This window comes from Rhinopithecus roxellana, chromosome 2 (assembly GCF_007565055.1).
Source record: "Rhinopithecus roxellana isolate Shanxi Qingling chromosome 2, ASM756505v1, whole genome shotgun sequence".
NCBI classification, from domain to species: domain Eukaryota; kingdom Metazoa; phylum Chordata; class Mammalia; order Primates; family Cercopithecidae; genus Rhinopithecus; species Rhinopithecus roxellana.
This window is the reverse complement of record NC_044550.1, coordinates 95,156,870-95,177,765: the sequence shown is the minus strand read 5'-3', so window position 1 is coordinate 95,177,765 and position 20,896 is coordinate 95,156,870. Positions and strand designations below refer to the sequence as shown.

Below are 20,896 nucleotides of genomic sequence, written 5' to 3'. Positions count from 1 at the left end.
CTAGCTTGTTTAAGGAATAAATAAAACTTGTGGTAGATTCCAAGCTCTATTTCAACCATCATCATACTGGCTGATTGGTAACATGCCTGCACCTAAAGTGCCTCATCTACAAAGTAGAAGTAATAATTCGTACCTGTAAGACCCTTGTGAGGATTAACGGATGCTTACATAGGTCCAGGGTACAGGCGATGTAGGCTGGTGGGTTCTCAACTGGCGGCTACCACTTCACTCCCTTAACTCCCCAAACCCCACTCCCAAACACGTACATTAACTCTTTGAAGAAACATGGCCACTTCATAAACCCTAACTTGGATCGTAACATTGAAAGCTTGATTGACGCAGGCCCACCACACCCGTTTAACGCTACAATCTTGAATTTCTCACAAAAGCCTCGCCAGATAATAAGGAGATCCAGTCGTGGGCAGGCAGCGACTCGGAGGTCTGGGCACAGAGAATGTTCAGGAAGTCCTGCCCAGTTAGGCCTCCTGTCGAGACCCTTCTGGGCCTTTCCTGCGGCCTTCTCAGCTCACCTGAAGCAGACAGATCGGTAACCCCGGCCACAAGATGCGTAGGAGCCACCCAGCCGGCCAGGAAGGACTCACACCCCAATCCCACCAAGTTCGCGGCTTCCTGCCTGGGGCTCAGCCTGCGCGGTGATTGGCGGTTCCTCCGGAAGTGGGCGGGAAGGCTCTGCGCATGCTCTGTGACCCCGGGTGCAGGGACAGTGTGAAGAATGTGAGAGCTGAGGGCATACTCCTCTGTGATGAGGGTCCAGTTGACCCCAGCTAACATTTAATTCCCCTGGCTATCTTTTCAGATTTTTTTTTTTTTTGAGACGGAGTCTCGCTCTGTCACCCAGGCTGGAGTGCAGTGGTGTGATCTCGTCTCACTGCAAGCTCCACCTCCCGGGTTCACGCCATTCTCCTGCCTCAGCCTCCCGAGTAGCTGGGACTACAGGTGCCCACCACCACGCCTGGCTAATTTTTTTGTATTTTTAGTAGAGAAGGGGTTTCACTGTGTTAGCCAGGATGGTCTCGATCTCCTGACCTCGTGATCCGCCCGACTTGGCCTCCCCAAGTGCTGGGATTACAGGCATGAGCCACTGCGCCCGGCGGATCTTTTCAGATTCTTATAATTTTTTATCAAACTTGAGGGTCCAAGTAAGTCTTATCATTTTTGATCAAACTTGAGGGTCCAAGTAAGTCTGCAAGTTGATTTTAAAAGCTTCACCAGCACAGCATCCCCTCCCAGATGGTGAGAGAGTGGAGAGCTTTGCAGGGTCAACTGTTTCCCATAGCCTGGGGTCACAGGGTGGAGTCCTTGGGCATCCTTTACCCTTGAAAGAGGAACAAACTCCCCTTTGGATTAGTTTGCATCTCAGTGGATGAGTGGGTGCATCTCGCGTGCCCTGTGGGATTGTGCCCCACCCTATGAACTCAGGTTCACCTGAGGAAGTGACATGTCAGGCAGAATTTGAGGCATGAAGAGGCATTCGTTGGATCAATTCCATCGTTGAAGTCTTCAAGGCTGAAGGAAGAGCTAATGTGGAGCCTCTCAACTTTAAAGAATTTAGTACAGGCCGGGCATGGTGGCTCACACCTGTAATCCAAGCACCTTCTGAGGCAGAGGTGGGAGGATCACTTGAGGGCAGGAGTTCAGGACAAGCCTGGGTAACATAGCCAGGCCTTGCCTTTACAGAAAATGTTTTAGAAATGATGATTTTTAAAAACTTGGTACAAGAGGAACTGAAAGAGGCCGTTTTGCTAGCACTAAAATGTAGGGAGGTGTAAGAAGTAGAAAAGATAGAAAACAGCTTTTGTGAGGCTGATGAGATGGGCGAGAATGAATGCTGCAAGGCCCTTTAGGCAAAGTTGAGGATTTTTGCTTTTATCAAATGCAAAGGAAAGCTGGTCAAGCATTTTAAACATGATGTAATAATAATTTGAACTGCGAAATAGTGACTTTACAATTCGGGAAAAAGACCTGTTGATGCCTTTAATAGATCCTAGAAAGGGTGTGTGATGGGCAGTTAAATAGAGGTGTGACCTAGACAATCAACAGATAAAGTCTGGTTCCTAAATTTTTGAAATTCCAGTGGCTCCTGAAAAAGAAAGAAAAAGAAATACCAGTAGCAGCAGCTTCCCCCATATTACTCTGTGGTGGGGTGGGTGCATGGTATGTATGTATGTATATATGTATGTATGTATGTATTTATGTATTTATGCCCAGGCTGGAGTGCAGTGGCGCCATCTTGGCTCACTGCAACCTCTGCCTCCTGGGTTCAGCCTCCCGGGTTCAAGCGATTCTTCTGCCTCAGCCTCCCAAGTAGCTGGGATTACAGGCCCACACCATCATGCCCAGCTAATTTTTTGTGTTTTCGGTACAGGTGTTTCACGGGTGTTTCACTGTGTTGGACAGGCTGATCTCGAACACCTGGGCTCAAGCAATCCATCCGCCTCAGGTTCCCAAAGTGCTGGGATTACTTACAGATGTGAGCCACCATGCCCAGCATGTATGTTGTAGTATTTAAGCTGAAACTATGCACCCGGGCATGGTGGTTTCTTTCCCCGTCACAGTACATGGCATTACAAATTACTTAAGATTGCTGGGCACGGTGCTCACGCCTGTAATCCCAGCACTTTGGGAGGCTGAGGCGGGTGGATCATGAGGTCAGGAGATCAAGACCATCCTGGCTAACATGGTGAAACTTCATTTGTACAAAAAATACAAAAAATTAGCCAGGCTTGGTGGTGGGCACCTATAGTCCCAGCTACTCGGGAGACTGAGTCAGAAGAATGGAGTGAAACCGGCAAAGCTTGCAGTGAGCCGAGATCATGCCACTGCACTCCAGCCTAGGCGACAGAGTGAGACCCCGTCTCAAAAAAAAAAAAAAAAAAAAAAAAAATTAAGATACTTAAAGGATTATAAATCATTCTACTATAAAGACACATACATATGTTTATTGCAGCACTATTTACAATAGCAAAGACTTGGAACCAACCCAAATACCAGTCAATGACAGACTAGATAAAGAAAATGTGGCACATATACACCATGGAATACTATGCAGCCATAAAAAAGAATGAGATCATGTCCTTTGCAGGGACATGGATGAAGCTGGAAGCCATCACTCTCAGCAAACTAACACAGGAACAGAAAACCAAACGCTGTGTGTGTTCTCACTCATATGTGGGAGTTGAACAGTGAGAACACATGGACAAAGGGAGGGTAACAACACACATCAGGGTCTGTTGGGGGGTAGGCGGTTTGGGGAGGAATAGCATTAGGTCAAATACCTAATGCATGCTGGTCTTAAAACCCAGATGACGGGTTGATAGGTGCAGCAAACCACCATGGCACATGTATAGCTATGTAACAAACCTGTACATTGTACTCATGTATCCTGGAACATAAAGTAAAACTAAAAACAAAAAACCAAAAAAGGTCGGGCGCAGTGGCTCAAGCCTGTAATCCCAGCACTTTGGGAGGCCGAGACGGGCGGATCACAAGGTCAGAAGATCGAGACCACCCTGGCTAATACGGTGAAACCCCGTCTCTACTAAAGAATACAAAAAAACTAGCCGGGCGACGAGGCGGGCGCCTGTAGTCCCAGCTACTTGGGAGGCGGAGGCAGGAGAATGGAGTAAACCTGGGAGGCGGAGCTTGCAGTGAGCTGAGATCCGGCCACCGCACTCCAGCCTAGGCGACAGAGCCAGACTCCGTCTCAAAAAAAAAAAAAAAAAAAAAAAAACCAAAAAAAACAAAAACATTACTCAAGAGGCCAGGCATGGTGGCTCATACCTATAATCCCAGCACTTTGGGAGGCCAAATCACTTGAGGTCAGAAGTTCCAGACCAGCCTGACCAACATGGTGAAATCCTATCTCTACTAAAAATACAAAAATTAGCCAGGCCTGGTGGTCAGTGCCTGTAATCCCAGCTACTCAGGAGACTGAAGCAGGAGAATCACTTGAACCCAGGAGGCAGAGGTTACAATGAGCTGCTATGGCGCCACTTCACTCTAGCCTGGGTGACAGAGAGACTCTGTCTCAAAAAAAAAAAAAAATTACTTAAGATAGAAAGAAACCCTATCAGCTGGGCGTGGTGGCTCATGCCTGTAACCCTAGCACTTTGGGAGGCCAAGGCAGGCGGATCACCTGAGATCAGGAGTTCGAGACCAGCATGGCCAACATGATGAAACCCCGTTTCTACTAAAAATACAAAAATTTGCTGGGCGTGGTGGCGGGCGCCTGTACTCCCAGCTACTGGGGAGCCTGAGGCAGGAGAATCACTTGAATCCGGGAGGCAGAGGTTGCAGTGAACCTAGATGGTGCTACTGCTTTTGTTTTTTGTTTTTGTTGTTGTGGTGGTTGTTTTGTTTTTGAGACAGAGTCTCGCCCTGTTGCTAGGTTGGAGTGCAATGATGTGATCTCCTGCCTCACAGCCTCCCGAGCAACTGGGATTACAGGCACATGCCACCATGCCCAGTTTTTTTTTTTTTTTTTTTTTTTTTTCAGTAGAGACTGGGTTTTACCGTGTTGGCCAGGCTGGTCTTGAACTCCTGTCCTTGTGATCCACCCGCCTTGGCCTCCCAAAGTGCTGGGATTACAGGCGTGAGCCACTGTGCCCGGCCAAAATGGCACCATCTGCACTCCAGCCTGGGCGACAGAGCAAGACTTTGTGTCAAAAAAAAAAAAAAAAGATGAGAACCCCATCAGTATGGCACTGAAACCTCCTGCAAGGCTGACCACACCTCATAGGGTACAGTGTAATTTAACAGGATGGGGCCCACCTGCTAGATGCTAATTAACCTGAAGCAATGTGATTCATTTAATTATTCTTCTGGACCAATTGCTCTTAAGAATTATGTTCTTCCCTACAAAAAGAGGTCAGAAGCAATCTGGCTTTCACCCGTACTCCTCCACTGAGACTGTTCCAAGTTTATCAATTATCTAGTTTTTCAGCCAAGGAATATTTTTCGTGCCTGTTACATTCTAAGATGCTTTGTAGCCTTGCTCAGTGTCTGTTCAATCTGGATTTAGCAGATTACTCTCCCTCTTCCTGTCCATATATATATGTAAAGTTCTGCAAGGACACATGACAGACTTTTTACAGGTAGTCTGAAATATGTACATTTGTGTATATGTGTATGCATACACATATGTGTGTCTGTGTACTTGTGCAGGTTAGAGGAAGAATATAAAGAGTGGTGGTGAAGGCTTAACTTTAAACCAGGCTTCCAGGAGTTCAAATCCATGCTCTGTCGTCTTCTACCTTGTGTGACCTTAGCAGGTTATCTTTTTCTGCCTTTCTCATCTAGTTAAAAAAAAGAAGGGATGGGGCAAAAATAGTTCAACTTACTTCTTAGATTTGTTAAGTACTAAATGAGTTTTCATGAGTGAAAGCACTTTGAACAGTGACTGGTGTGGTAAACGTAGTGTAAAATACACATAAAACATATTTTGTTAACATAAATACATACCAATTATCTATAAATTCTAAAAATTTTTTTGTTTCTCTCAGAGGGTGGAAGTAAGATTACAGAGGGAGGATATTTGTGTACCATTTTGCTCTGTATCATTTGGAATATTTTTTAAAGTATCAAAATGTATTTTCTATTTGAAAGTAATTTTTGAAAGAAAAAATGTCAAGCTTTTTTGATGCAATTATTTTAGAATAGATTGAAATATTCTGCTTAAATATGGTGCTAAACAAAAGGAAAAGGAAGAGCTATGTGTGTGTGTGTGTGTGTGTGTGTGTTTAATTGAGATGGAGTCTCACCCTGTCGCCTAGGCTGGAGTGCAATGGTGTGATCTTGGCTCACTGCAACTTCTGCCTCCTGGGTTCAGGCAATTCTCCTGCCTCAGCCTCCCGAGTAGCTGGGATTACAGGTGCATGCCACCTTGCCTGGCTAATTTTTTGTATCTTTAGTAGAGATGAGGTTTTACCATGTTGGCCAGGCTGATCTCGAACTCCTGACCTCGTGATCTGCCCGCCTCGGCTCCCAAAGTGCTGGGATTACAGGTGTGAGATACCGTGCCTGGCCAGAAGAGCTGTTTTATGTAGATACTTGTTCTTTTTAAAAAGCGGTTAAAGCTGCTGGGTGAGATGGCTCATGCCTGTAATCTCAGCATTTGGGAGGCTGAGGCGGTAGGATCAATTGAGCTGAGGATTTTGAGATCAGTCTGGGCAATATCTCGAAACCTCATTTCACAAATATATATATATATATAAACAAAAAGTTTTTAAAAAAGAAAAAAGTGTTAAAACAAACAATAATGTTTACGTTTCCTTAAAAGGGAGGGAAGGAAAGTTGAAAGGGATCGAATCCAAACTTTGTTGAATTAAGTGTGAGTCATAGACAGAGAAGTACATAGGTCTCTGGCTAAACTATAATGATCACTATGCTGATGTGCCTCGTAGAAAAGTTATAAGTCTGTGTCCCAGAAAATAGCCTCCAAGTTTTTACTTGCAGGTCACAAGACTGTATTTTGTTCCATTACAAAATATGTGGCTTTAATAAACAATTTAAAACTCCCTCTTATATCTTAGAGCTTAAGCCCACAACTTGGCAGCCACTTGGATTGGTATTCCAATTCTACCATTATACTAACATGTGTGATTTTAGGTTACTTCTTTTTTTTTTTTTAAGAGACAGGGTCTCATTCTCTTGCCCAGGCTGGAGTGCAGTTGCACAATCATAGCTCACTGCAACCTGAATAACTACACTCAGACCATCCTCCTGCCTGAGCCTCCCAGACAGCTAAGACTATAGGCACGGGCCACCATGCCTGGCTAATTTTTTTGTTTTGGGATCGGGGGCATCTCACTATGTTGCCTAGCCTGGTTTTGAACTCATGGCCTCAAGTAGTCCTCTCACCTTGGCCTCCTATATTTCTGGGAATACAGGCATAAGCCACTGTGCCTGGTCACTTTTGTTTTCTAAGTTTCTATTTTCTCATCTAAAATAAGCAAAATAATTCTTAATCTCACAGTTACTGCGAAACAGCTTTGCAGGGACTGAAGCCCTTCCTTCCTCCTTCCTTCTTTTTTTTTTTTTTCCTTTCTTTCTAACAAGTGCAATTACTTTTTTAATTAAACAAAATATCTTAAAATTTTTCCTAAGAGGCTTAGACACTATAAAAACCTAACTCCAAAAATTGTAATATGGAGAATAAAATCTATCTTCTACAACCCCATCATCTGGAAGAGCTTCTTAACAGAAAACATCATTTTTACTTTTTCCTTTTTCTTTGGGGGAGAGAGTCTCACTCTGTCGCCGAAGGCTGCAGTATAGTGGAGTGATCTTACCACACTATAACTTTGACCTCCCAGGCTCAAGTGATTCTCCCACCTCTGCCTCCCAAGTAGCTGGGACCACAGGAATGTGCCACCATGCCTGGCAATTTTTTTTTTCTTTTTTCTTTTTTTTTTTGTAGAGACAGGCTTTTGCCATGTTGCCCAGGCTGGTCTCGAACTCCGGTGTTCAAGTGATCACCTTCCTTGGCCTCTCACATTGCTGGAATTACAGGCATGCACCACAGTGCCCAGCCTTAACACAAAACATCCTGATTTTCTGTGAAATTGCAAGTTGATCTTCAGAGGTAGCTACAGCAGGGAAAATAAAAAAGAAAAACGTTTTTGGCTGGGCACAGTGGCTCATGCCTGTAATCTCAGCACTTTGGGAGGCTGAGGCAGGTGGATCACCTGAGGTCAGGAGTTTGAGATTCTGGCCAGTGAAACCTGGTGGTGTGTGCCTGTAATCCCAGCTACTCGGGAGGCTGACGCAGGAGAATGGCTCAAACCCAGGGGCAGAGGTTGCAGTGTGCCACTGCACTCCAGCCTGGGTGACAGAGACTCCATCTCAAGAAAAGAAAAAAAGTTTTATTAAAGTTTTAAAAAGTGACAAGTTTAGAACTTTTTTCATTTTTCAAAGCTAATATTGTTAAAAGATTTTACGAAATGCTAAAGAATTAGAAATATTTTTGCTTTTGATTTACTTGTAGTATTTGAACTCTTCATAACATTTATTATTTAGTTTATACAAGTCATATTTAGGTATGCATAACTGTTTGAGTTATGAAACACAAATGCTTTAGCCACCAAGTGGTAGGTCAGTAAATTAAAAAAACAAAAAACACACAATACAAAATCTTTGTTTACACCACATTGGGGGAGAAGAGAATAGTGCTGAAATAGACATACTAGCATAGCCTCCCAGGAAATGTTACATTAAAAACAGGAAAACTGAGAAATGGAGCTGGATTTGAACCTGGGCAATGGACTCAAATCCCATACTTCTAACACTAAGTTATGTCACTTCCCTTCTGGACATGAAAATAGTCGTGAACCACTCTACAAATAAGAAACATATTGGCTGGGCACGGTGGCACATGCCTGTAATCCCAGCACTTTGGGAGGCCGAGGCGGGCAGATCACCTGAGGTCAGGAGTTCAAGACCAGCCTGGCTAACATGGTGAAACCCCATTTCTACAAAAAATACAAAAAATTAGCCAGGCATGGTGGCATGTGCCTGTAATCCCAGCTACTTGGGAGGCTGAGGCAGGAGGATTGCTTGAACCCGGGAAGCAGAAGTTGCAGTGAGCCGAGATTGCATCATTGCACTCCAGCTAGGGCAAGAAGAGCGAAATTCTTAAAAAAAGAAAGAAAGAAAGAAAGAAACACATTAACAATTAGCAGTCATTGATAAGTACTATTTATTAATCAATAGTAAGACAAAAAAGTAGCAGGCAGAGTCCCTAACTCCACTCTGTGAGGCTGGAAAAGGGTCCCTGTGGTGAGGTTGGGAAGAGGATGCAAGCGGGTGGAAAGGACATAGGAAGAGGTCTGTCTGGGGCAGAGAAGCAGGGGCAGTCAGCTATTCACTCTCATACCACTTGACACTCCCATTTCTTGTCATGGTCCTTAAGAGGGGAGCACCTGGACCCCACGAGACCACAGTTGCAGGGGAGGTGGGTACCTCGGGCTAGGCCAGTGAGTGGCCTTGCTCCCCAAAAATCCCTCCTGACCCTGTTCCCACTGCAGGAGGTATCATTGCACTAAATAACACCGTGGCCTGCTGTCACCTCCTGCGGCCAACTGATCAAGTGGACAGCACTGCAGGGTGTACAGAGACCCTCTCTGGGGGGAAGGACTCACACTGGGTCTAAGTGATCTCTGACAGCAGAGACAGACACCATCCATTGCTGAGCCAAGGCATTAACGCTCCCTAATGCCCTAGGGGTTCCATGCTGTCCGACCCTGGTCATGGATGGCAACGCTGAAAAATGGAGGCTCTGTGTCTTGTCCAAGATTTGAGCTGAGGTTTGAACCCAGGTGGACATCCTGAGCTGGGGCATCAGTTGTGGCATCCCTAACAAGCCAGGCCATCCACTTGCCGGTCTCTGCCGATGAAGCCTGGACAGAGCCTGGATTCACGACGATGCACACAGGACATCACCATTTGGATGAGGCCCCTCCTGTTCCCAAATCTCTCCACTCCATCTCCACCTGCCTCATCTGGGGGATGAGGGGCACCTGCTGGCCTGCCTCTAGGAACTTCTTGGTCCCCACTATCCACACCCTCCCCTTGCTCTCCTTCCTTAGAAGCACAGGATCCAAAGCTGCCAACTCTGTACCTAAAGACGCTGCGATTAAGAAGGAAATGCTCAGCCTGGCCAAGATGTCTTTCCACCAGTTACCTGTCCACTGCCTCAAGACTCCAGGCATGGAGCAGAGAGAGAGGCTTAGCAGGGGCTGGGATTGTTCATGGCCCTGGGAGCCAGGAGGGAGCCAGGGCTGCCCTGGGGTCAGGGGTAGGGGCTGCACTGAGGTACAGTGAGAGAAGTCACACGAGGGGCAGGGACTTTAGAAGACTCTTGAGGAGCCAAAGCTACATGGCAGAAGTAATAATAACTATAGTTATACCTTAGAAAACACCTGTTGGATGCTAACACTTGGTGAGGCTTTACACACTTTTTTTGTTTTTGAGACAGAGTTTCACTCTTGTTGCCCAGGCTGGAGTGCAATGGCGTGATCTTGGCTCACTGCAATCTCTGCCTCCTGGGTTCAAGCGATTCTCCTGCCTCAACCTCCCAAGTAGCTGGGATTACAGGCATGTGCAACCATGCCTGGCTAATTTTGTACTTTTAGTAGAGATGGGATTTCACTATATTTTGGCCAGGCTGTTCTCAAATTCCTGACATCATGTGATCCACCCACCTCGGCTTCCCAGAGTGCTGGGATTATAGGAGTGAGCCACCACACCTGACCTCTACACAGTTTGCAAACTGTTCATATCACAGTTTAAAGAGGAGGAAACTTGGCCTTGATGAGGTTAGCAGCCCAAAGCCACAGAGTCAGCAGCAGAGCCTAGAACTGCTCATTTGGCCACCAGCGCCATGTAGGGCGCAGGCAGCAGCAGCAGTGTCAGATTCTGCACACTCTCAATAACCCTCAACTCACAGCCCCAGGACTACAGAGCTCTTAGGTGACCACAGCAACACGCTGGCTTGTCTCTAAGTGTGTCTGCTCAGACACGTGCCCATCAACAACCAAGTGTAGGCTGTCTGGCCCCACTTGGTGTGACTGTAATTTGAGGCGTCACCAAAATCACAATCTAACACCAAAGAAGGACAACCTTGGTGGAAGGAGCAGCCAACCAAGGAAATCAAGTCTACAGGCCTTTCCAGAGCAAGAATGCAGCTAGTAAGGAAGGCAGACGGGTACCCGAGACTCCTGGGGCAAGGGGACTGCTCGTTTTCTTTTCCTGGGGAGTGCCATCCCCAGCCTCGACCAGGCCTCCTCTTTTATCCCAGGAAGTTCACTCACCCTAAGTTCCACTCCCTAAGCCCAACAGCAGCTTCTAGGGCTCCTTACTGGCCATAAAGCCTCTCTGAACTGGATTCAACAAGGTTTATATCCACTCCTGGGGTGCGGAAAGAGGAACATTTTTCCAATAGAGTAGCCAGAGGTCAAAATTTCCAATCTTCCCAAAATGTCCACCCATATAGCCCTGCCCTGCAAGCCCCTTCACAACGCAGCCCATGGCTTTCTGAGGTGCCCTGTGGCCAAGATGCATATTATTCATTCACCCACCCCGGGATGTGGAGTCGTCTACATTTGCTATGAGCCCTAAGATCTCCAAAAGAAAGCTATGTTTGTGCCCAGGGCCCACTGGACTACATCAACATGGGGACCTTGCCTTTGCCACTCTCAAGATGGCACCACTGCTTCTCATGTCCCCCCATGAGCTTAGTCACTCCTATATCAGCATGTCCCATAATATTCTTTTACTTTCACCTATTGAAGACTTTTTTTTTTTTTGAGAAAAGGTGTTGCTCTGTCTCCCAGGCTGGAGTGCAGTGGCACAATTATGGCTCACTGAAGCCTCAAACTCTCAGTAGCTTGGGACCATGGGTGCATGTCACCACACCTGGCTATTTTTTTCTATTTTTCTATAGAGATAAGGTCTTGCTATGTTGCCCAAACTGGTCTCGAACTCCTGGACTCAGGCGATCCTCCTGCCTCGGCCTCCCAAAGTGCTGGATTACAGGCACGAGCCACTGTGCCCAGCTTGAAGACTAGTATAAAGTCACTTACATGGCAAGTGCCACAAAACCAAGCTGATATGAGGTGTTAAGGGGATACTTAAAAAAATAGGGAGTGTTGTAGTAATCCTAAAAGTGTTCAGCATCAGGAGATGGTGTGGATAGTCCTTGTGAGTTCCTGGTGCACAATCAGATAGCCCACTTCCAGATGGGGTTAATAATACTTTTCTGCAGAGCGGTTGACAGGGGCCAGAGCCTCAAATCATCAACCTCACTTGAACCGTCTCACTCCTTGGAATCCAATAATACGATTTATAGTGAAATGAGAGCTTAGATGAAAAAGAAGCCAGGGCTAGAATCTGGTGTTCTTTCCATGAATACTTTAGTAAGTGGAAGCCAAGAATGAAAAATGGGCTACAGACATGCAGTTTGGGAGTGAGGTCATTTTGGGAAGCGAGAGTGAAGGGAGGGAGCAGAGGGCTGAAACTCAGGCCCCAATATGCCTAGAGAAGCCTCTTGTTATTGATGAGATTCAAATGAGTGATTTTTCCTTTTGCCAAAGGCTCTAACATGGTTTAACTAATTTTCTCCTTCCTTCCTTCCTTCCTTCCTTCCTTCCTTCCTTCCTTCCTTCCTTCCTTCCTTCCTTCCTTCTTCCTTCCTTCCTTCCTTCCTTCCCTCTCTCTCTCTCTTCTTTCTTTCCTTTCTGGTGTGTGTGTGTGTTTTTTTTTTTTTTTTGAGACAAGAGTCTTGCTCTGTTGCCCAGGCCAGAGTGCAGTAGTGCAATCTCAGCTCACTGCAACCTCATTTTCCTGGGTTCAAGAGATTCTCCTGCCTCAGCCTCCTGACTAGCTGGGACTGCAGGCACGCATCACCACACTTGGCTAATTTTTGTGTTTTCAGTAGAAACGGGGTTTCACCATGTTGGCCAGACTCGTCTCAAAAGCCTGATCTCAAGTGATCTATCCGCCTCGGCCTCCCAAAGTGCTGGGATTACAGGTGTGAGCCAATGCGCCTGGCCCTCTCTCTTCCTTTCAACAGGGTCTTCCTGTTGCCCAGGCTAGAATGCAGTGGTGATCATAGCTGACTGTAACCTTCAACTCCTAAGCTCAAGTGATTCTCCCACTTCAGCCTCCCCAGTAGCTTAGACTATAGGCATTCACCACCATGCCTGGCTAATTATTCTGTTTTAGAGATGAAGACTTGCTATGTTGCAGAGGCTGGTCTCTAACTCTTTGCTTCAAGCAATCTTTCTGTCTTAGATTCCCAAAGTGCTGGGATTACACTTTGGGTGGGTGAGCCGCCACACTCATTCCTAATATCCTGTGTTTATCTAAAATTTTGATGTTTTGTTCATCATGTATTTTTCGTGGATGCTATTTTTTTTTTTTTTTTTCAAAAATGGAGTTCAAATGTTAACTTGATTGCGGAGATTTTCAGCACACTCTTCAGTTTTGTGCTCACTCATTTTAGACCTGTCCCTGAACAGAGGGTAAAATGATTCAGGATGGGACTAAAGACTTCACTGACCACTAATTTCAGTTTTTCTTTTTCCTTCTGATCAAATGTACAACAAACAATGATTTTTGTTCCTCAAAAGAAGCTGTAAGAAGGGCAAAACCTGAAAGGAGGGATCAGCCTTTACATTTTCTTTGGTCCACTACCCTCCATCTGGTCTACTCACTGACTCACCCCTGGGATCCAAATTGGTGTGACACCATTACTACTGATCCCCTTAACCATCTTGATCAAGCTCTGTAAAAAGTCTTTTCCTTTGTGTTCTGAAAATGTTAGAAATTACAAATAACTTTTTTTTTTTTTTTTTTTTTTTTTGAGACAGAGTTTCCCTCTTGTTGCGCAGGCTGGAGTGCAGTGGCCTGATCTCGACTCACCACAACCTCGTCCTCCCAGGTTCAAGCAATTCTCTTGCCTCAGCCTCCTGAGTAGCTAGGATTACAGGCGCCCGACACCACACCCAGCTAATTTTTGTATTTTTAGTAGAGACAGGTTTCTCCATGTTGGTCAGGCTAGTCTTGAACTCCTTACCTTAGGTGATCCACCAGCCTCAGCCTCCCAAAGTGCTGGGATTACAGGTGTGAGCCATCGTGCCTGGCCACAAAAAACTTTTAATAGAAAAATAATTAGGCCAGGTGCAGTGGTGGCGGGTGCCTATAATCCCAGCCACTTGGGAGGCTGAGGCACCAGAATCGCGTGAACTTAGGAGGTGGAGGTTGCAGTGAGCTGAAAGCATGTCACTGCACTCCTGCCGGGGCAACAGAGTGAGACTCAATCTCCAAGAAAAATACTTAAAAGAATACCAACCCATAAAAATTGTTAAGTTTAAAGAACACAGATTTGGCACCCCTCTGGTCTCATTCACCTCCCAGTGAATAAAAGATAGCTGTATGTCAAGGACCTGTTCTGGTATGTCAACAAGCGTATGTGCCACTGGTTATTGAGTTTTGGTAGACTTTGAGAGAATTTTTGCCCTTGCTCTAATAATCTTGAATTACGTAAAAGATCTGCAGTGGTAAGGGATGTATCGAGACTGTTCAGTCTTAAATGCCTCAATTAATATGAACAAACACTGGAAACACAGACAGGTATCAGGAACATTTCTACCATACTGTACTCAACACTGAACACTTCTTATACAAAGTAAGGACAGCCAGACATTCAAATCATTGAGTGTTTTATTGAACAATTAAGAAATGTATAACCATTTCATTACTTCACAACGGTAAAACCGATTTGTAACTTTTTATGTGAATATGCGAATTTGTACTTGAAAGAGCTTAGACTTGTATTGAATGAGGTATTTGTATTTCAGTACAAAATATACAAACAAGTACGTGTTTTAAACATAAATATAACTGAGACTAGCTTATGTTTCTACTCAAATGCACTTGTGGAATGTACGATTCATCTGCAAAGACACTTTTAATAAGCTTTGAAAGGAAGACAAATTCCACAGTATTGTCAGATTTTCTATTTAAAATTATATATATATTGGCCGGGCGCGGTGGCTCAAGCCTGTAATCCCAGCACTTTGGGAGGCCGAGACGGGCGGATCACGAGGTCAGGATATCGAGACCATCTCTGGCTAACACGGTGAAACCCCGTCTCTACTAAAAATAAAAATAAAAAAAAAGCTAGCCGGGCGAGGTGGCGGCGCCTGTAGTCCCAGCTACTCGGGAGGCTGAGGCAGGGGAATGGCGTGAACCCGGGAGGCGGAGCTTGCAGTGAGCTGAGATCTGGCCACAGCACTCCAGCCTGGGTGACAGGGCGAGACTCCGTCTCAAAAAAAAAAAAAAAAAAAAAAAAAAAAAAAAAAAAATTATATATATATTAACCCCAGTCTTTCATTTTAGCAAAATAAGGGTTAATGGTTTATGGTTTCTTCTACTTTATAATGTTTACAAAGTAAAACTTCTACTCCAGATACGAACTTTGGCCCAGCATGGTGGCACATGCCTGTAATCCCAACATTTTGGGAGGCCAAGGAGGCGGATCACTTGAGCTCACCAGCCTGAGTTTGAGACCAATCTGGGCAACATGGCGATACCCCATCTCTACAAAAAATACAAAAATTAGCCAGGTGTGGCCATGAGTGCCTGTAGTCCCAGGTACTCGGGAGGCTAAGGTGGAAGGATCGCTTGAGCCAGGGAGGTGGAGGTTGAGCCTAGATCATGACACTGCACTTTAGCCTGGGTGATAGAGCCAGATCTCATCTCAAAAAAAAAAAAAAAAAAAGAAAGAAAGAAAGAAAGAAAGAAAAAAGATATACACGTGTAAATTTCTTATCTGGAATTAATATAAAGTAAGAAAAATTCTGTGGCACTAAGCTAACAATCCTTCAATAAATACAAATTAAGAACATCTTAGCATTTGAGGAACACCTAGTTATCAACACAACTCAAATTTAGACCGGATAGTTTCTTTTTTGAGTAATCATATCCCTAAACTCCTTCTGATTTTTTATTTCCATGTCTCAGCATCTCAGGATGAACAACACCAAGACAAAGCCTAATAGGATGTTTAGCACTCATCTTTTAGATCAGATATCACCCTGAGTAGGACTTCATTGGCATAACTGTATTTTAGATGTCAACTTTAAGTAAGACTTTTTAAGAAATTATCTATACAAAATAATAAAGGACATAACAAAACTTCAAAGGAAATCAAACATTGGGTTCTTATAATTACATGATGAGAAAGGTTAAAAAATGAATGGTTCCAGCCTGAGTTCAAGACCAACCTGGGCAACAGGGTGAAAACTCATCTCTACAAAAAATACAAGAATTAGCTGGGTGTGGTGGCACACACCTGTAATACCAGCCTATAATTGGGAGGTTAAGGCACGAGAATCACTTGAACTTGGAAGGTGGAGGTTGCAGTGAGACAAAAGTGTACCACTTCACTCCAGCCTGGGCAACAGAGTGAGACTCTGTCTCAAAACAAGAACAAAAACAAAAACAAAAACAATGGTTTAATTTGAACATAAAATGAACTACAATTAGGATTTTATGTTTTAACTTCAAACGGACAACATTACTCATGAAATCAAAAAATCATACTTTCATAAACCTTAAAGCCTATCATAAAATTGATAGCAATTAATAGCTTTTCTTAGTCTTTATCTATAATCAAAGAACCAATTATTTTCTCCCTTTTGTGCGAAGCCAAATGGTCAATGCAATTGATTTCAGATTGAGCAGTTTTTAGAAAATCACTCAAACATATACAAAGTTAATACTTTTGGAGAATTATAGGAATATAAAAGCAACATTGTAAATTATTGCACCTTTTACCATGAGAGAGTTGTAAGACACTAAAAGGTATTTTTCTTTTTGACCCATAAGAGAATAATAATGTGCAGGAAAAGATGAGATATTTTTGTTATGTAGGCAAACGATTTGGGCTTCAGATTGGAATCCTTTTGAATTTATGTTACTTTCTCTCTAAAGAGAAGCCAAGAAGAATAAAATCCTCTGAAGCTAATAAACCATCCCAGGTGCTTTCAAATGATCCTTTTTTTGTGTAGGAACTTCTAAGCAATCACACTGTTGGCATCATGAAGTTCTTTTGGGTGGCTGGGTGTCTTTCCTTCACTCCTCTTCTTCTTCTGATAGATCCAGTAAAGTTAGCTAGAGAGATCTATATCTGAGAGGCAAAGGAGAAAGAAATACATCAAAGAAATACTATCCAGCACACCAATAAACACACGCTTAATTTTTTTTTTAAATAATGAGTTATGGAAGTTTACCAGTGTTTTTCAGGGCTGAAAGCATCTTTATATATTCTTACTTTTTAATAGAAATGCAGCACCTATGTGTCTTTAAAAGGCTGAATTTAAATTTTTATTTTATTTTATTAATTTTTTGAGACAGAGTCTCACTCTGTTGCCCAGGTTGGAGTGCAGTGGTATAGTCTCGGCTCACTGCAACTTCTGCCTCTCAAGTTCTAGTGATTCTCATGCCTCAGCCTCCTGAGTAGCTGGGATTACAGGTGTGTGCCACTGGTGTCAATGTTTCCCTAGGTAGTTTCTTTTTGGCCCCCTCCTGAAGACATGAAGGCTGCTTCTTGCTTCATTTCTGGAAGTTTCCACCTCCTTCACATTTCACTTTCACTTCACATCTCACAGTCATAGTGGGGTGCTAACTATGACTAATTTCACAATACAAATATGCAGATGCCTCTTCTGGAATCATCTCCCTCAACTCAGATTGCCTAAATTTGAACATAAAAATGAAATGGGGCCGGGCATGATGGCTCACATCTACTGGTGAGGCTGACGTGAGAGGAAGGCTTCAGCACAGAAGTTGAAAACCAGCCTGGAAAACATAGCAAGAGCTCATCTAGAAAAAATATGTGTGTGTGGCTGGGCATGGTGGCTCACGCCTATAATCCTAGCACTTTGGGAAGCCGAGGCAGGTGGATTGCTTAAGGCCAGGAGTTTGAGACCAGCCTGGCCAACATGGTGAAACCCCGTCTCTACCAAAATTACAAAATTTAGCCGGGCATGGTGGTGCATACCTATATTCCCAGCTACTCAGGAGGCTGAGGCACGAGAATTGCTTGAAGCTGGAAGAAAGAGGTTGTAGTAACCCCAGATTATGCCACTGCACTCCATCCTGGGCGAGAGAGCAAGACTTTGTCTCAAAAAAAAAAAAAAAAGAAAAGAAAAAAAATATATGTATGTGTGTGTGTTTTGTAAAAAATAGATGAAAATGAGATGGATTTTTTTTGCTTATCAAACTTACAATATATACATATTTGTCACCCAGGTTGAAGCACAGTGGCACGATCTTGGCTCTCCACAACCTTCACTTCCTGGGTTCAAGTGATTCTCCTGCCTCAGCCTCCTGAGTAGCTGGGATTACAGGCATGCGCCACGACACCTGGCTAATTTTTTTGTATTTTTAGTAGAGACGGGGTTTTGCCATGTTGGCCAGGCTAGTCTTGAACTCCTGATCTCAAGTGATCCGTCTGCCTCGGCTTCCCAAAGTCCTGAGATTATAGGTGTGAGCCACCTCTCCCAGCCGAAAAATTGTTAAATAAATTAAAATGTTATACTGCACAATATTCTTAATTTTTCTTTCCTTTTTTTTTTTTTTTTTTAGTGACCAAACAACAAACCCAAGAAAATACTCATTGAATGCAGGGGAAGCAGTAGAGGAGGAAGAGAGGAACAAAAAAAGACATGAGACATATAGAAAAGAAAAAGTAAAATTGCATAAGTAAGTTCGACCATATAAATAATAAAATTAAACATGAACTTACTAAATAATCATTCAAAAGGCAGATTGTGTCAGACTGGGTAAAAAAACAAACAAAAAACATGATCTAACCATATGTTCTTTGCAAAGGCATATTTCTGATTCAAAGCCAAAAATAGATTGAAAGTCAAAGGATGAAAAAAGAGATATCATGCAAGCAGCAAGTATAAGAGAGAACTGAAGTGAATATACTAATAATAATGTCGTATTTTTAAAAATTAAGACAAAAATTGTTGCTAGAGACAAAGAAGGACATTTATAATGCTAAAAGGGTCAATTGAGGAAGATAGAACAATTAAGAAGATAAATATACTTAAAAACAGAGTCCTAAAATACATGAAGCAAAATCTGGCAGAATTGAAAGGAGAAATAGATGACTCAACAATGGAATCAAATTAGAAACCAATAACAAAAGAAATTTGAGAAATTCTCAAATATATGAAAATTAACAACAGACTCCTAAACAACCAGTAACTCAAAGAAGACTCACAAGGGAAATAAGAGACTATTTTCAGATGAATGACAATGAATACTTAAGGAATACAGCTAAAGCAGCACTTGGAGAGAAATTTATACCTAAAAACATCTAAACATCTATAGTAAAAAAGAAGAAAGATCCCAATTGAATACCTAACATTTCACTTAAGACCCTAAAAATGGAAGAGCAAACAAAACCTAAATCAGGCAGAAGCAAGGAAATAATGACGATTATGGCAGAAACGAATGAACTGGAGAACGGAAAAACCATAGCAAAAATCAACAAAATGAAAGTTGTTTCTTTGGAAATAGCAACAAAATTGATGAACCTTATTTAGACTGACCAAGAATAAAAGAGAAAAGACTCAAAATACTACTCTGAAATGAAAGAGGGAACATCACTACTAACCTTACAGGAACGAAAAATAACTATAAGAAAATAATATAAACAACTGTGTGACAACAAATTTGATAACTTAGATAAGATAGACAAATTCCTAGAAAGAGACAAATTCCTAGAAAGACACATATTACCAAAACTGACTCAAAAAGAAATAAAAATCTGAAATCGATGCATAACAAGAAAAAAGATCGAATTAGCAATTAAGAAACTTTCCAAAAACAACCACGTGGCTTCACTGGTGAATCCTATAAATCAATTAAAGAATAATTAGTATCAATTTTTCCCAAACTCTTCCAAAATTCAGAAGAGGAGAAAACAGTTCCCAAGTCATTTTATGGTTACCCTGATACCAAAATCAGAAAAAGACATCATAAGAAAAGTACAGACCAATATCTCTTATGAATGTAGCTGTAAAAATCCTCAACAAAATACTAACAATCTAAATTCAGCAACATGTGAAGAACGTTATGATTTAGTGGGATTTACCTCAGAAGTACAAAGTTAATTTAACATCCAAAAATCATTTAATGTGATGCATAATATTAATAGAATAAGAGACAAAACATATAACACATGATAATATATATACATATATATGTGTGTGTGTGAATATATATTTGGTTTTCTGTATTTTTTTTTTCTTTTTTTTCTTTTGAGACAGGGTCACACTCCATTGCTCAGGCCAGAATGCAGTGGTTTGATCACAGCTCACTCAGCCTCAACTTCCTGGGCCTGGGATCAGGCAATTCTTTCACTTCAGCTTCCAGAGTAGTTGGGACTGTAGGGGCATACCACCACACCTTCTTGGCTAATTCTTTACATTTTTTGCAGAGATAGGGTTTTGCTGTGTTGCCCAGGCTGGCCTCAAACTCCCTGGCTCAAGCAATCTGCCCCCCTCAGCCTCCCAAAGTGTTGGGATTACAGGTGTGAGCCACCACAACTGGCCACACATGATAATTTAGATACAGAAAAAGAAGTTGACCAAAACAAACATCCTCCCTTCATAATAACAACATTCAGCAATCTTGCAACAGAAAAAAATTTCTCAATCTGATAAAGGTCATCTACAAAGACCCATAGCTAACGTAATACTTAATGGATGAAAGACTAAATCTGGGACCAAGAATAAGACAAACATGTTTGCTTGAACTACTTTGGAGGTTCTCGTCAGGGCACTTAGGCAAGAAAAGAAAAAAGACACCCAGATTAGAAAGGAAGAAGAAACTACCTCAATTTGCAGGTGATCTTGTACGTGAGCTTGTACACAGCAAATCCTAAGGAACCTACTGAAAAACCTATGAGAATGAATCAATAATTTTATTAAGATTTCAGGATGTAAGATCAATAAAAAATCAATTGTATTCCTATGCATTAGCAATGGACAATTCAGAAATGAAATTAAGAAAATTCCATTTGCAATAGCATCAAAAGAATAAATATTAGGAATAAATTTAACAAAGGAAGTACGAAACTTCTACTCTGAATACTACAAAAGCAATTAAAATAGACCTGAACAAAGAGAAATACATTCCATTTCATGGATTGGAAGACTTAATTTTGTCAAGATGGCAATACTTGCTACATTGATCTATAAATTTAAAACTATCCCTATCCAAATACCAGATGGCTCTTTGCAGAAATTGACAAAGTAGATGTAAATCTTTGTGACCTTCGATTAATTTTTTTTTT

The 20,896-nt window shown here is 42.7% G+C and overlaps 1 protein-coding gene across 1 annotated transcript in view; it reads right to left on the bottom strand.

Moving 5' to 3' along the window:
- Positions 1 to 20,896, bottom strand: part of APELA (apelin receptor early endogenous ligand) — a 35,851-nt gene that overhangs the window by 295 nt on the left and 14,660 nt on the right. The window lies entirely within an intron of this gene.